Below are 12728 nucleotides of genomic sequence, written 5' to 3' on the forward strand. Positions count from 1 at the left end.
TTCCATTCTGGGCCTCTTATCTACACTTTGCTATTGCTAGTTTAAAATTATACTACCCATTATCTTTTCATTCTCAGCTGAGTACTGTGATACATATTTCCTCCCATCAACAGAAAATGCCTACTTCACCTTTCTCTTGATTCCAAAGAAAACAACCAATTTGGATCTCAAAATGGATAAGGTATATCCTGAATTATGAGTCGAAATCAGTCATCAGCTCATCTCGGTTTTGGACAACTGTGCAAATTCTCTGTTTTAGAATAACATTTTTTCAATCCTTAAAATCCCAAATTCTATTCTGTGAAATAGCATGAGCAAATGGCCCAAAATGTGGCAGCACTCAAGTCCTGCACTGACTCAGCTGAAACTGTTTTCAACTGTCACTTCCAAAATCTAAACTTCACAGTCCACTTTCCAGCCAGCAATACTGAAAAACATATGATCATTAAATGACTAATGCTCACTAACACAGGAAAACTTACAAATTCATTACTATCTGAATATTCAAAGCACAACATAAATGAGAATGTTATTGACCTTGATTTTAGTTCACAGATAAACTTTTACTTCATGAGATGGATTTAAAAGGCCCAGATTTTGCAGTGGCAGTGATGGTATAACTGTCAGTGTTCAGCACGATTACTCAACTGAAGCTGGCAGGAAACTCAGGAGTCCACAATGACAAAGAATAAGGCAGATAAACAGAGCATGATGTTGTTATTGAATTCTTTTGCAAAGGGCGAACTGTTGAGTCTCCCAAAATGAAATGACAAAAATCTCTAGTCTTATGTGGTTCATTTTGCTCTAAAAACTCTTGAAAATTTTGAATGAGCCGTAACTGGATTTTAACAACGTTCTGGCTTCATAATTACTGAAGACCTCAATGAACATGAAAATCAATTTTATATTTTGTGAATGTCTGCCTTAATCCAATCATAATAAATGTTCAGATTATGAAATTAATTAAGTTAAAAATGAAAGATGTAAAGTACTTTTAACTTCCTGCTTTGCTGTCTGAACACATGGATGCAATTGGCTGCCTCTTCACTCGCTAAAATTGCCACTGCAGCATACCAAAACTTTTGTCAGGATGAAGAAAAACACACCATAGACATCAGCAAACTGTCCTGGCAGTTTTCCTAGAGGTCAGCAGTGATTGTCCTTCCCACTGATCACAAAATTCAAGTCAAAATGTCTCCTTTAATGTAAAGCAGAACCACAGGCAAAGCATTCAAATTTCAATCAAAAGTCTCTTTGAAACAGTACTAACCAGCTACGACCATCTGTAATTTGATACTGTTGAATTCAGACCAGTGGCCTGAGTTAGCCCAATGGCTTGAGGCAATCTTTTCAGGCAAGTTCTCCCCAAGAACACGTTGGCACCACGTCAGCCTTCCTGCTCCTCTGATGCTGCTTGGCCAGCTGTGTTCATCCAGCTCTACACCTTGTTATCTCAGATTCTATTTCTAAGCATTTTCATCCTCCTTTAGAACAGTGTGATCAAGAAGACAAACTGCTCATTTATAATTTATTCCTATACACCAATTCTGGGTTTAATTACAATTGTATGTGGGAAGGCAAGTACAGAAGTGAGGATGACACAATGAATGTACAGAGGGATACAAACAGGTTAAGTTGAGTAAAAACTTGACATTTGGAATACTATGTCAGAAAATGAAAGTTTATGCATGTCGGCAAAAAGAAAAGAAGATCTATATTATTTAAATGGAGAAGTCTGTGCAAAAGATGCAAAAAAAAGGTGCAGCACAGAGGGGTTTGGTGGGCCTTCTGCATGAATCACAAAAAGCTAGCATCCAAATTCAACAAGTTAACAGGGAATGCAAATGGACTCTTGGCTTTTATTTCAAAGTGAATGGAGTAGAAAAATAGGGAGGCCTGGGTAAGACCGTACGAGGCACAAATCAGATCACATCTGGAATACTGCAAATAGTTTTAGGCCCCTTATCTAACAAATGACATAATGGCATTGGAGGCAATCTATAAAATAGCGGAACAGAATTAGGCTGCTTTGCCTATCTTGTCTGGTCATCCAATCCACAATGTTCACTAGTTTGATTGCAGTTATGTAGGGATTTTCTCATGAGGGGTTAGGTAGGTTGGGCCTGTACACGTTGAAGTTTAGAAGAATGAGAGGAAAGCTCATTGAAACATATCCGATTACTTGGGGGGTGGGGGGTTGATAGGATAGATTGTTCCCTTTTCTGGGAGAGTTTAGACCAGACAACTTAATCTCAGAGTAAGAGATTGCTGATTTCAAAAAGTAATGAGAATGGCAGGCAATGTGTGCAATTCTTTACCACAGAGGGCTGTTGAGGCTGGTTCATTAAGTATATTCAAGCTTGAGACCTCTAAGCAGGAAGCGAATCAAGAGTTATGGGGATAAGGAAAAAAAACTGGAGCTCAGAATCATCAGATCAGCCATAATCTCACTGAATGGGGAAACAGACTCGATGAGCCAATAATACCTCTACTCTTGCATCTTATAGTGTTATGAATGTATACTTTACCTATGAGAAATTCCTATCTCATTTGTCAAAATTGAACTTGCTCTTCCTGAGAAATGATCACATTTCTTGGGAATTGTTACACATTCTCAAGTCTTGAAAGTACCAAAAAAGACCTGCTCAGTAGATATCATGGCTAAGATTTTCCAGTGTGCTCATCAGCCCACACTTTCCTGTGCACTAAAATAAAGGAAAACATGGACTAGTTAGCAAACAAGCCAAAAGCTGCAAGCTATTTCCAGAACCATTGGGAAATTTTACAATAAATTATTAATTTTTACAAAATAAACTTTAACAAATGAACAAATGGATAGGAGGCAATGGTGATGACACTATTAGATGGTTTACAACCAAAATCTACTAAAACACACTTCATGGAATTAACTGGATCAGGTTTTATTAGCTGAAATATACTCAGTATAAAGAGCAGAATTAGTTGGAAACATTAAAAACTATTCTCCAAAATAAGTCATGATTCTTAAATCTATATTTTCAAGATATATTCACACATAGGCAACATGCTAAACATGAATTTGTCACTTTAAATGTTAACCACAAACTGCAAGGAGAAAATCAATTTTCTCCTTCACTATTGCTGTTATGTTGTAGCTTTCTAACCCATTGCATATAATTCAATTAGTTTTGCCAGACAGGGAGCTTCGACAGAAATAGAACAAATCAAATATTCACATCACTCCCCTAAGTCAACAGTGACAGCATTTTCAATCCAAGCTGGATTCAGAAGTTTACCACATGAACTGTTCAATCAGTTTTCAGAAATGCACAAGACAGAAAGGGAATTAAGTATTTCTATTAAAAAGATGAAGAATTTCACACCATCCTCTGAGCTGATGTAAATTCTATAATTAAAAAAACTCTCGAACTACATTTATTTCATCCCATGCTAGTTCAATTCAAAGGCAGGTTTTTTGATTTTTCTTTCCCCCCCAACCCCCGTCTTAGCCAAGGAATTGAGCTCAGTTTTAAAAGTGGCATGAATTTAATGCTGAGTCAATTACAAATTCAATTGTTTCCCTTGTATTTCAATAAGATATTTCATTTAGTGATACCGCTTGCCATAAAAACCATTTAATATAGACTAGTTTTCAACAAATGGCATTACTCTTTTGCTCAAGTTTCCTAGAAATATAAAAACATGGAAAATAGGAGCAGGGCTGGACCACTTGGCTCTTTGAGCCTGCTCTGCCATTCAAATGATCATGGCTGATCATCCAACACAATATCCATTTCTCCCCGCACCTTTTGATCCTTTTAACGACCTGTTCCTGCTTTCTTCCCATATCTTTTGATCATTTTAGCGTCAAGAACTTTATCAAATACACTCTTGAAAATTGTTACCAACTGGTAACAACCAATATAAACAGGTGAATGAAATCTAACAGCATGAGCCAACACCATTATGGTTTAGCTTTTGAAAGGGCTATTCTCATTCAATAATCAACACAACATTAAGAAATAAATATACAATTCTTGCTTCCATTTATTGCGGGAATTGCTACCATCTTCTGTCTTTTTAGTAAATAGGTTGAGAGAACAACTGACATTACCCAAATAGAGTAAAAGAATTTTGCCATTAAATTGCTCTTTCTCCATCTCCCTTAAAAAGAAATTTATCCAAAGGCAAGAACAACTTAAGGCAAAGGCAAACAAATTATTTCAATTTAAGGTCATACAAAGAAGCCATACATCTGCCAAGATACACTATATGTACGGTTCTATCAACAACATTAAGGCATGCTCAGTTCAACAGAATCAAAGGGAATTTCACTAGATACAAATATACAGGAATAACAGACTATAAACAAACACAGTTGCAGTACAAGCACAGTGTAATCATTCACAGCTCAAATCTGATTTTGGAAGACTTGTTTGCAATAAAACGCAAATAAAGGGCCTGGATTTAACTGTAGTAATGACAATGAAACCAACAACATTCCCCTATATTATCTTGTGAAATCAACAGCAACTTCTGGCATCTGTACATGTGCAGCTAAACATGGAACACCAGAAGTAATTGTCAGTGATTTCGTGCTCCTCCACAGGATGTATTAGTGCAGTTTTCACAGATAGAAACCTGAGAGATAATTTTATGTGACAGAAATTTGACCTAAAAAAATTATATCTTGCTTAATGAGGTATAACTGGGTCTTTAATTAGGACAATTTACTATTTCTGCTGAACGACCTCTCTAGTCCAGAAAAACTAATTTCATGTTTGCAGAATGTCAAATGTCTTCATAATAATAAAAAAAAATAGATATTTAAATTATAAATGTAACATTAGTCAAAGAATGAATTAAATAATAGTGTTTTCAAAGGTATGTGACAATTGGAGAATTTTTAAAAGATATCACAACAAGTTGCAACATGCTAATTCATTTTGTGTTGATGTATGCTTAACTATTCAAACAAAATGTGTTGCTTTTAATTGAATGTAAAGCATATTGACATCTGTCCACTCGCTGAGTAACAATCTTGAACGTATGTGAACGTTGAACCAAATCCTTTACGGAAGGCAACTGCCATCCTTACCTGGTCTGACCTACATGTGACTCTAGACCAACAGCAATGTGGTTGACTCTGAACGGCCCTCAGAACAATAAACGCTAGCCTAGCCAGCGACATCCTCGTCCCGTGAATAAATTTTTTAAAATCCGTAAGTTATTTCGCATTAAATACTCTCAAATACATGACCATGCCACTTGATATGTTGCGAATAAATTAAAGTTGCCATGGCCCAGAGGACAATAGGGTTGCTCTCTCATTAGAAACAGACAACTGGTTTAACCGCATGGTGACCACACCTTAGGCAAGGCCGAGAACATGGGACCTCATGGTGACCTCAGCCAGTGTGGCAACTGAACTCTGAGGGATGTGGAACGGATGTTTCCTCTTGTGATAAAACTTAGAACTGGGGATTGTAGTTTAAAAATAAGTGGTAGCCCATTTGATAAAAAAGAGATGAAATATTGTTTATTCTCTCAGAGGGTTGAGAGTCTTTGCAATTCCCTTCTTCAAAAGGAAGTGGATGCAGAATCTTTAAATACTTTTAAGGCGGGGCAGACTGATTCTTGATTACTAAGGAGGCAAAAGATATTTGGGGATTATGCAGAAATGTAGAGTTAAAGTTAAAACCAGATCAGCCATGACTTTATTGAATGGTACAGTAGGTTCAAAGGGCCAAGTGGCCTAATCCTGTTCCTTGTTCATATTTGAGCCTTATTGTTATCAATAAATTTTCAAGTTCTGTTTCATCTTCAAATTTTGAAATGATGCCCTTTCTACAGAAGGCCAGTTCGTTAATTAATTACTCATCTAATGCCAACCTCTAGCTAACACTTTCTGAAGAAGGGTCCTGACCCGAAACGTCAACTTTCCTGCTCCCCTGATGCTGCCTGGCCTGCTGTGTTCCTCCAGCTCCACACTGTGTCGCCTACGGTTTATGCCATGTTACTTTAGTTAATATGTAACAATGACTGGTTAAAACTTTCAACAAAATAATGAAAAAGCAAACAGCCAACCAGCTCCCAAATTTTCCAATGGAGGTGTGATCAATCACAAGAAGCTGCAATAATAACAAGCTACCAAAGCTTGTCTGGAGATGTCCCAACTGCTGATCTGTGCTAGGCTCTAACTGGCACTTTATATAGACAGTCCAATAGGAAAATCATAGGACAAACGTGTAGTCTACTGCTCAATAACACAATGCACAGAAAGATCACCACTGTAATCAGCATGTCGTTAAATGAGCGGCAGCTATAACATATAGATAGATATTAATGTTGGCACATGATCTCAGAACTCAAATTTCACTTCCTACAAAAATAAAAGGTAAATGTAAAGGCAAGCGCTCATTAAAATTGAATAATTAAGTTAAATTCACATAGACCCAAAAGTTCTTTTTCACTTGTATTGACTAATAAATCCCACAATTAAGTCAGCAATCATTAAATTATTAATCTTCTATTGTAATGACATTCACCATAACAGCTAAGAAAATAGTTCTTCAATGCAAGATTCATCAACATGTACAAGGTCATTAGCACAATTCTTTATACCTGTTCATCATTTTAAAAGAATTAAGCACCAAAATGTTACTTACTAGAACACAGTACTTTCCTCACAACTATCTTTATTTCTGCATGGAAACTTTCGACTGCTACAACAACTCACTTAGAATATTTCACATACTACTGTAATAATCAAAAATGAAAAACTCACATTTTGGTATCTACATTAAATACTCAAGTTTTGTTTTAATTCCAAGAATGTAGAAGTAATTGTTTATATTCAGCACAAACAGTCACTGAATGCTGGTTTTCAGCAAGTTATGATGATAACTGAATCAATAGGGCACAATTTCTTTGCTGCATATTGTACATTTTTATTCATTCATGGAATGTGGGTGTCATTGATTGGACTGGCATTTATGTCCAGCTCTGAAGGTACAAAGGGCAGTCAGGAGTCACATCTAGACCAGACTAGGTAAAGATGGCAGATACCCTTCCTGAAAGGACGTTACTGAACCAGGTGGGATTTTACAACAATCGACAGTGGCTACATGGTTGTCAATAGACTAGCTTTCTTTCAAATTTTAGATTTGCAAATTGAATTTGAATTTCAATATCTACCGTGGTAGGATCCGAACCTATATCCTGACAACATTAGAATTATGTTTAGAACATTAGAATTAACTTTCGGAATTATGGGCAGGCGATGGCCTAGTGGTATTATCGCTGGACTGTTAATCCAGAGACCCAGATAATGTCCTGGGGACCTGGGTTCGAATCCCACCATGGCAGATGGTGGAATTTAAATTCAATAGATATCTGGAATTAAGAGTCTAATGATGACCGTGAATCCATTGCCAGATCGGAAAAACTGATGTGGTTCACTAATGTCCTTTAGGGAAGGAAGGCTAGCCAGCGGCACCTTCAGCCCATGAATGAATAAAGGAAAAAGAAATATTAGTCAAGTGACATTACCTCTCCTAAAATACAAAAACTACAAATAGGTTTAAAGAACAGCAAGATTAAACAACAGTTTTGAATTTCTAATTTTGCCCTGCTTTTGATAAAATTTCCATTTCTGCTCTGGATTCTTCTGTGCAGCACAGGAAAATAGCTATTAAAAAAAAACAGGCTATGCTAGTTTATCTGGCTTCACAATAACCCCTAGACCAGCAGTACCCTCTTTTGCAAATATTTCAGCCGAAAAATGAAATGGTGTGTTCTAATGTGTCTTATTTCAAGACAGAATTACAAATAGATTTCATGGTCACGTGTACTCAAGTATAGGAATACACGAATATAGAGGAAAGTGTACAAAGTCGCTATTCTCCGGCACCACCTTGGCTACACGCTTGACTACGAAACCGGAATTAAAAAGCAGCAGAAATAAAAGAAACAAAGCCAAAAGGAATGAAAACGTCCAAATATTAAAGTGCAGGGGACAATTTCAAGTTTGCAGGAAACTTGGAAAAACTGTGACAAACAAAACCAGAAATTCCTGGAGAAACTGAACAGGTCCAGCAGCATCTGCATTAAAAAGTCAAACATGACGCTAACTGCTGCATTCAGGTGTACAAAAAGACATCTCTCTGTTTTTTAGTTATTAAAGAAGCCATAGTACTCACGTGTAGAAAATATCAAGTGGCACTGTAAGAAGTAGTAACAAGGCTTATTGATGCCTAATGAGTTTCTTCCTAAAAAGGCTGCTGATTTATCTTTTCAATCACAATTCAGCATATCAGAAAAGCTAAATCTGAAGGCACATCTGGCAGATTTCAACATTTGGGAATCTACAAAAACGGTAGACTTTCTTTCCCCACCACTGCCTACCTGCACTCACCTATCACCATTCCACCTACCTTTCCCAGCCCCACCCCTCCTCTATTTATTTCAGAGCTCCCTTCCCCCTCCCCCATTTCTGAAGAAGGTCCCAACCTGAAACGTCAACTTTCCTGCTCCTCTGAATCTGCCTGGCCCGCAGCGCTCTTCCAGCTCCACACTGTGTTATCTATGACTCCAGCATCAGCAGTTCTTACTGTCTCTGAGACTTTCTTTCAGTCAATTTTCTTTCACTTGGAACATGTAGAATAACAAACAGAAACTAAAACATGCATTCTTTAACTTATTTATTGTCATAATTGAGGCATTATGTTTTTTTTTAAAAAAACGGGAGTTTACTCTAGTTCAGCTTTAGGTAACAGTATATGTCAAGCCATGATAAACCTTGACAAAGTACTTGATATTTCAATTTAAGCTCACAATCCAAGAAGGGAATCTTAAAAGTATCTTGAATCAATGCAGAGGTTACAGACATTTAAAATTCAGCCAATGTTGCAGTTAAATCAAAACTCCTAATGTGGAGATGAATGACATTTTGTCATCATAAGTTCTATAATGGAGCACAACGTCATCTTTAGTAATTTATATTACTGCTGGACACTACAAGGCAAACAGTTAGGATATGGTTAATGGCAAATATAGTCTTGTTCTGAATTAGAGATATTTATTCTTACAAATTAATAATACACTCTCTTCTGATACTCTGAATTGTGATAGTACACTCTTCTTCATTTTCTACGAGATGTAGGGGTACAAACATCCCGTGGGCACCATTCCTATGTACCGTTAAAGACCATAACCATTTGAGCAAGGTACATCAGACGAGACAATGAGGTAAAATAAAAGATGGGGTCTGGGACTGACCTCTCGAGTATGCAGATCCATGGGTAACAACTCAGCAGATAACGATGATTGAGTGTTGTAACTTTGACGAACATTTGAGAAGCATTTGTGCTCACTGCAGATTTCAATAAAAATTGCCAACAAAGATCTAGTAAAATCTATAGCACAAATTTATCATTTCCTGTCATCAGTTTGATTCTGGTGCCAAGCCAAGGGGACCTCTAGGTGTCCGAAAACAATTATGTCATCAAGCAGAGTAAACACCAAACACACTAATATTCTCACAGACTACAAACTAGAGAGTAAAATGTACTACATGCTTTTACTTATAAATAAAATTTCAGACGTCAAAATAAGTGATTGGACCAGAAACATGTGTTTAAAATAGAAGCTCAACTAGAAACATTCAATATACTTTTTAAAAAAGCAAAATGAAGAAATTTGACACTTAATACAGAATTAGTTTTTTTTCCCCCAGGGATAAGATGCTCAGAAGTAGTTATTAAGTAAACTATTAAAAACTCAGTTACACCTCATTCAAAAAAGATTTTCAAGGTTATTTTACAGTGAAATTAACAGCATAAGAAAGTGAGTTTTGTTAATTCAGTGATTTTTACTTGGTTACAATCTGGGGTCACAAGTGTTCCACAGGAAAGCATAGCGTCACTGGCAGCAATTGTGAGATTCCTGTATTTAACTGCACATAAACACACTCCAGAAGTTGTTAGTTTCAATGTCATTATTACAGTAAATCTGGGACAATGCAAGTGCTTTAATGCATTTTCATAATGTGCCTATAAGCCTTTAGGTCAGCAAATAGTACGTTATAATCCCTATTAGATTAAGATAAAGAAAGCAATTTTAGGGAATTTAAGATTTTATTCTAAGTGATCCCAGTTTTAAAACTACGAATTAACAATATGAATTGTTGTTATTTTAACCATATGCTTGTCATTAACACTCAAGTGGCTTCATGAAATAGAATTAAGCTAGAAAACAATGACATGCCATACAAATCCATAACCTCAAAATGCAGTTTTGATAGTTTTAAATATTATTTGACTGAACATCTGATAATGCTTTTAATAGAGATCAAAATTGCAAACCTCTCCACAAAACTGTGTTGTTTCAATACTTACAATTTTTGCATAAATTAAATACTGAAGGCACTTAAACTCATGGAACCTCCTTAGACCATGAGTGAAAAGAAACTTCTAAGCTATCGGCGCTCCTAGATTGCAAGAGTTTTCACATCCTGAAATGCAAAGTCTTTCACTTACATGTACCACAATCTCACTGCTAGTTTGGGGAACCACCTACATGCAAAGCATTTAATTGTCAGATTTCTACAAAATCTCATGCATCTCTCGAGATTAAGCACACAAAGCCACTAATTTTGTTGTTTCACTGGCTAAGAATACAAAAAGGGAATGGCCACAGAAGCTTGTATTTAAGCAAACAGCTATACAGACCATAACTGCACAGGCTGAAGATCCAGTCTTTATGGACTCCATTGCAAGCTATACTGGGAAAGGCAAATTAGGAATCATTGCTCTCGACTTCTTGAAATGCAAATTCCTCCATTTAAACACTGAGAAGACCAAAGGCATTACTTTGGACTTCTCTATAAGCTCCCTTCCCTCATTACCAGCTGAACTTAGCCCTCCTCAGCAAGTATCTGAGGCTGGACCAGTGTCAGGATCTCAGGTATCACACTTAACCCCAAGCTATAACCTCTTCATCATGAAGGCCATCTTACATGTACCTCTGTAACTCCTGTCTCAGCACACAGCTCGAAATACTTATCCATGACATTATTACCCACATGCTCAATTATTCCAACATTCTCGTATCCTGCCTACTTTCTACCTCTTATCATAAACTTGAGCTATTGACCATATCCACACTTGCATTAAATTCTAACTGCCTATCACCTCAGTGCTTATTGACCAACACTTCAGAATTTTAAATTCTGATTCTTATGTTCAGATCACTCCAGAATCATTTCCCTCCCCAATCTCAGTAACTTCTTCTAATTCTACAATGCTCTAAGAATTTCAGGCGGAAAAGCACTTTCCCATTGACTTCATTCCACTATCAATAGTAATGACCTCAACTGTCTAAATACTGCTTTCAAATTCCCTTCACAAACCTCTCAATGGCTCTTTACTCCTTTAATTCTCTCCATAAAATCTATTTCTGGGCTTAGTGTCTATTATGTTCCTGAGACACACTTTGGGAGATATAGAAACGCAACTGCTGGAGTGTTGATGCTGGATGAATACTGTATTGAACTACATTGGAAATGACAATGACCAATGTGACATCTTGCCAACTATTAAAATCCAAACACAAACTCAGGAGAGTTTACAGAGGCACTTGTGAAACTAACTGTATCTCACCAGTAAGAAATAAAGGACTGCGGAGACGAAATTAAAATTAAAAAGAGAGGAAAAATAAAGTATGCATGTGGTCCAAGAGGTTCAAAAATGGACATAACTCATTTTCTACCAAAGCATCAATCCGGAATTCAAAGTGGGTAGTGTTTAATGCATCAAAAAATTGGAAATCGCAGCCCAACAAGTAATTTTAAAGCTCCGCTTCGTCAAGAAAAAAAGAGAAGGAAATGGTCCATGTGAAGGAAGTTGTACTTTTTGGAGGTGGTGGGTTGCTTTTGTCTTTTTTTCCTGAGGATGCTGCTTTCTGCTCTGCTCCGCACCTGAACGTTTACTGGGAAGCGAGGAGCCTCCAAGTTTGCCCAGTGACAGTTGTTGCCCGCCGCTGCCCCCAACCAATTACACCCCGGGCCCTGCGCCATCGTGTACCGGGGGCAGGGCCCTGACACCGAGAGGCCGCCACCGCAGCGGCAGAGCCGGCAGCCCGCAAGCACCAGCACTCACCTCCGGCCTCTCCCGCTCTGCTCCTCCTCTCCAACGACTATATATATCGCCCGTCCCTTTTTCCACTATCTCCTTTTCCTGCCAGCGACTCCGAGCAGCCTCGATTCTCTCCTTTACCCCCTCCTTCTCTTCTTCTTCTTCTTCTTCTCCCGATCCCGATCCAGTCTCCTCCCCGGGATCACAGCAAATGGACTGCGCCAGGCACAGCCAAGTGCGCAGAAGCAGCACCGTCTCTCCCCTCCATCTCTGGGCAGAGTGCGCATGCGCGATGCCGTCCGTTTGCCCAGCACCAGGAAAAAGGGAGAAGATGCTCTGGAGGCAGGGATTATTCCCTTTTCTTGGCTTATCGCAAGCATTCCCTGCTTGCAATATATTCCTGATGTCTATGTGTGGGGAATACCATTTGCTGATCAATGCTGACCCCTCTTTAAAACTTTACCCAATTTTCTTCGATAGAATTCACACATGACACTTGCAAAGCTCTTCTGATTGTACCCATATTAATAAAAGTTAAATTGTTGTTTCGAAAGAAGCAAATCCGAGGTAAGGAAGAAAACTTTTTCACCCAAAGTCTTGGAAATCACTGGCTGG

At 37.8% G+C, this 12728-nt stretch overlaps 1 protein-coding gene across 1 annotated transcript in view; it reads right to left on the bottom strand.

The window, feature by feature from the left end:
* Positions 1-12393, bottom strand: part of nck2b (NCK adaptor protein 2b) — a 67562-nt gene extending 55169 nt beyond the window's left edge. The window contains exon 1 of the mRNA XM_048598316.1: positions 12138-12393. The gene's annotated coding sequence lies outside the window, so the exon portion shown is untranslated. The remainder of the gene's footprint in view (positions 1-12137) is intronic.
* Positions 12394-12728: the final 335 nt, after the last annotated feature.

This window comes from Rhincodon typus, chromosome 6 (genome assembly GCF_021869965.1).
Source record: "Rhincodon typus isolate 14 chromosome 6, sRhiTyp1.1, whole genome shotgun sequence".
Lineage (NCBI taxonomy): Eukaryota > Metazoa > Chordata > Chondrichthyes > Orectolobiformes > Rhincodontidae > Rhincodon > Rhincodon typus.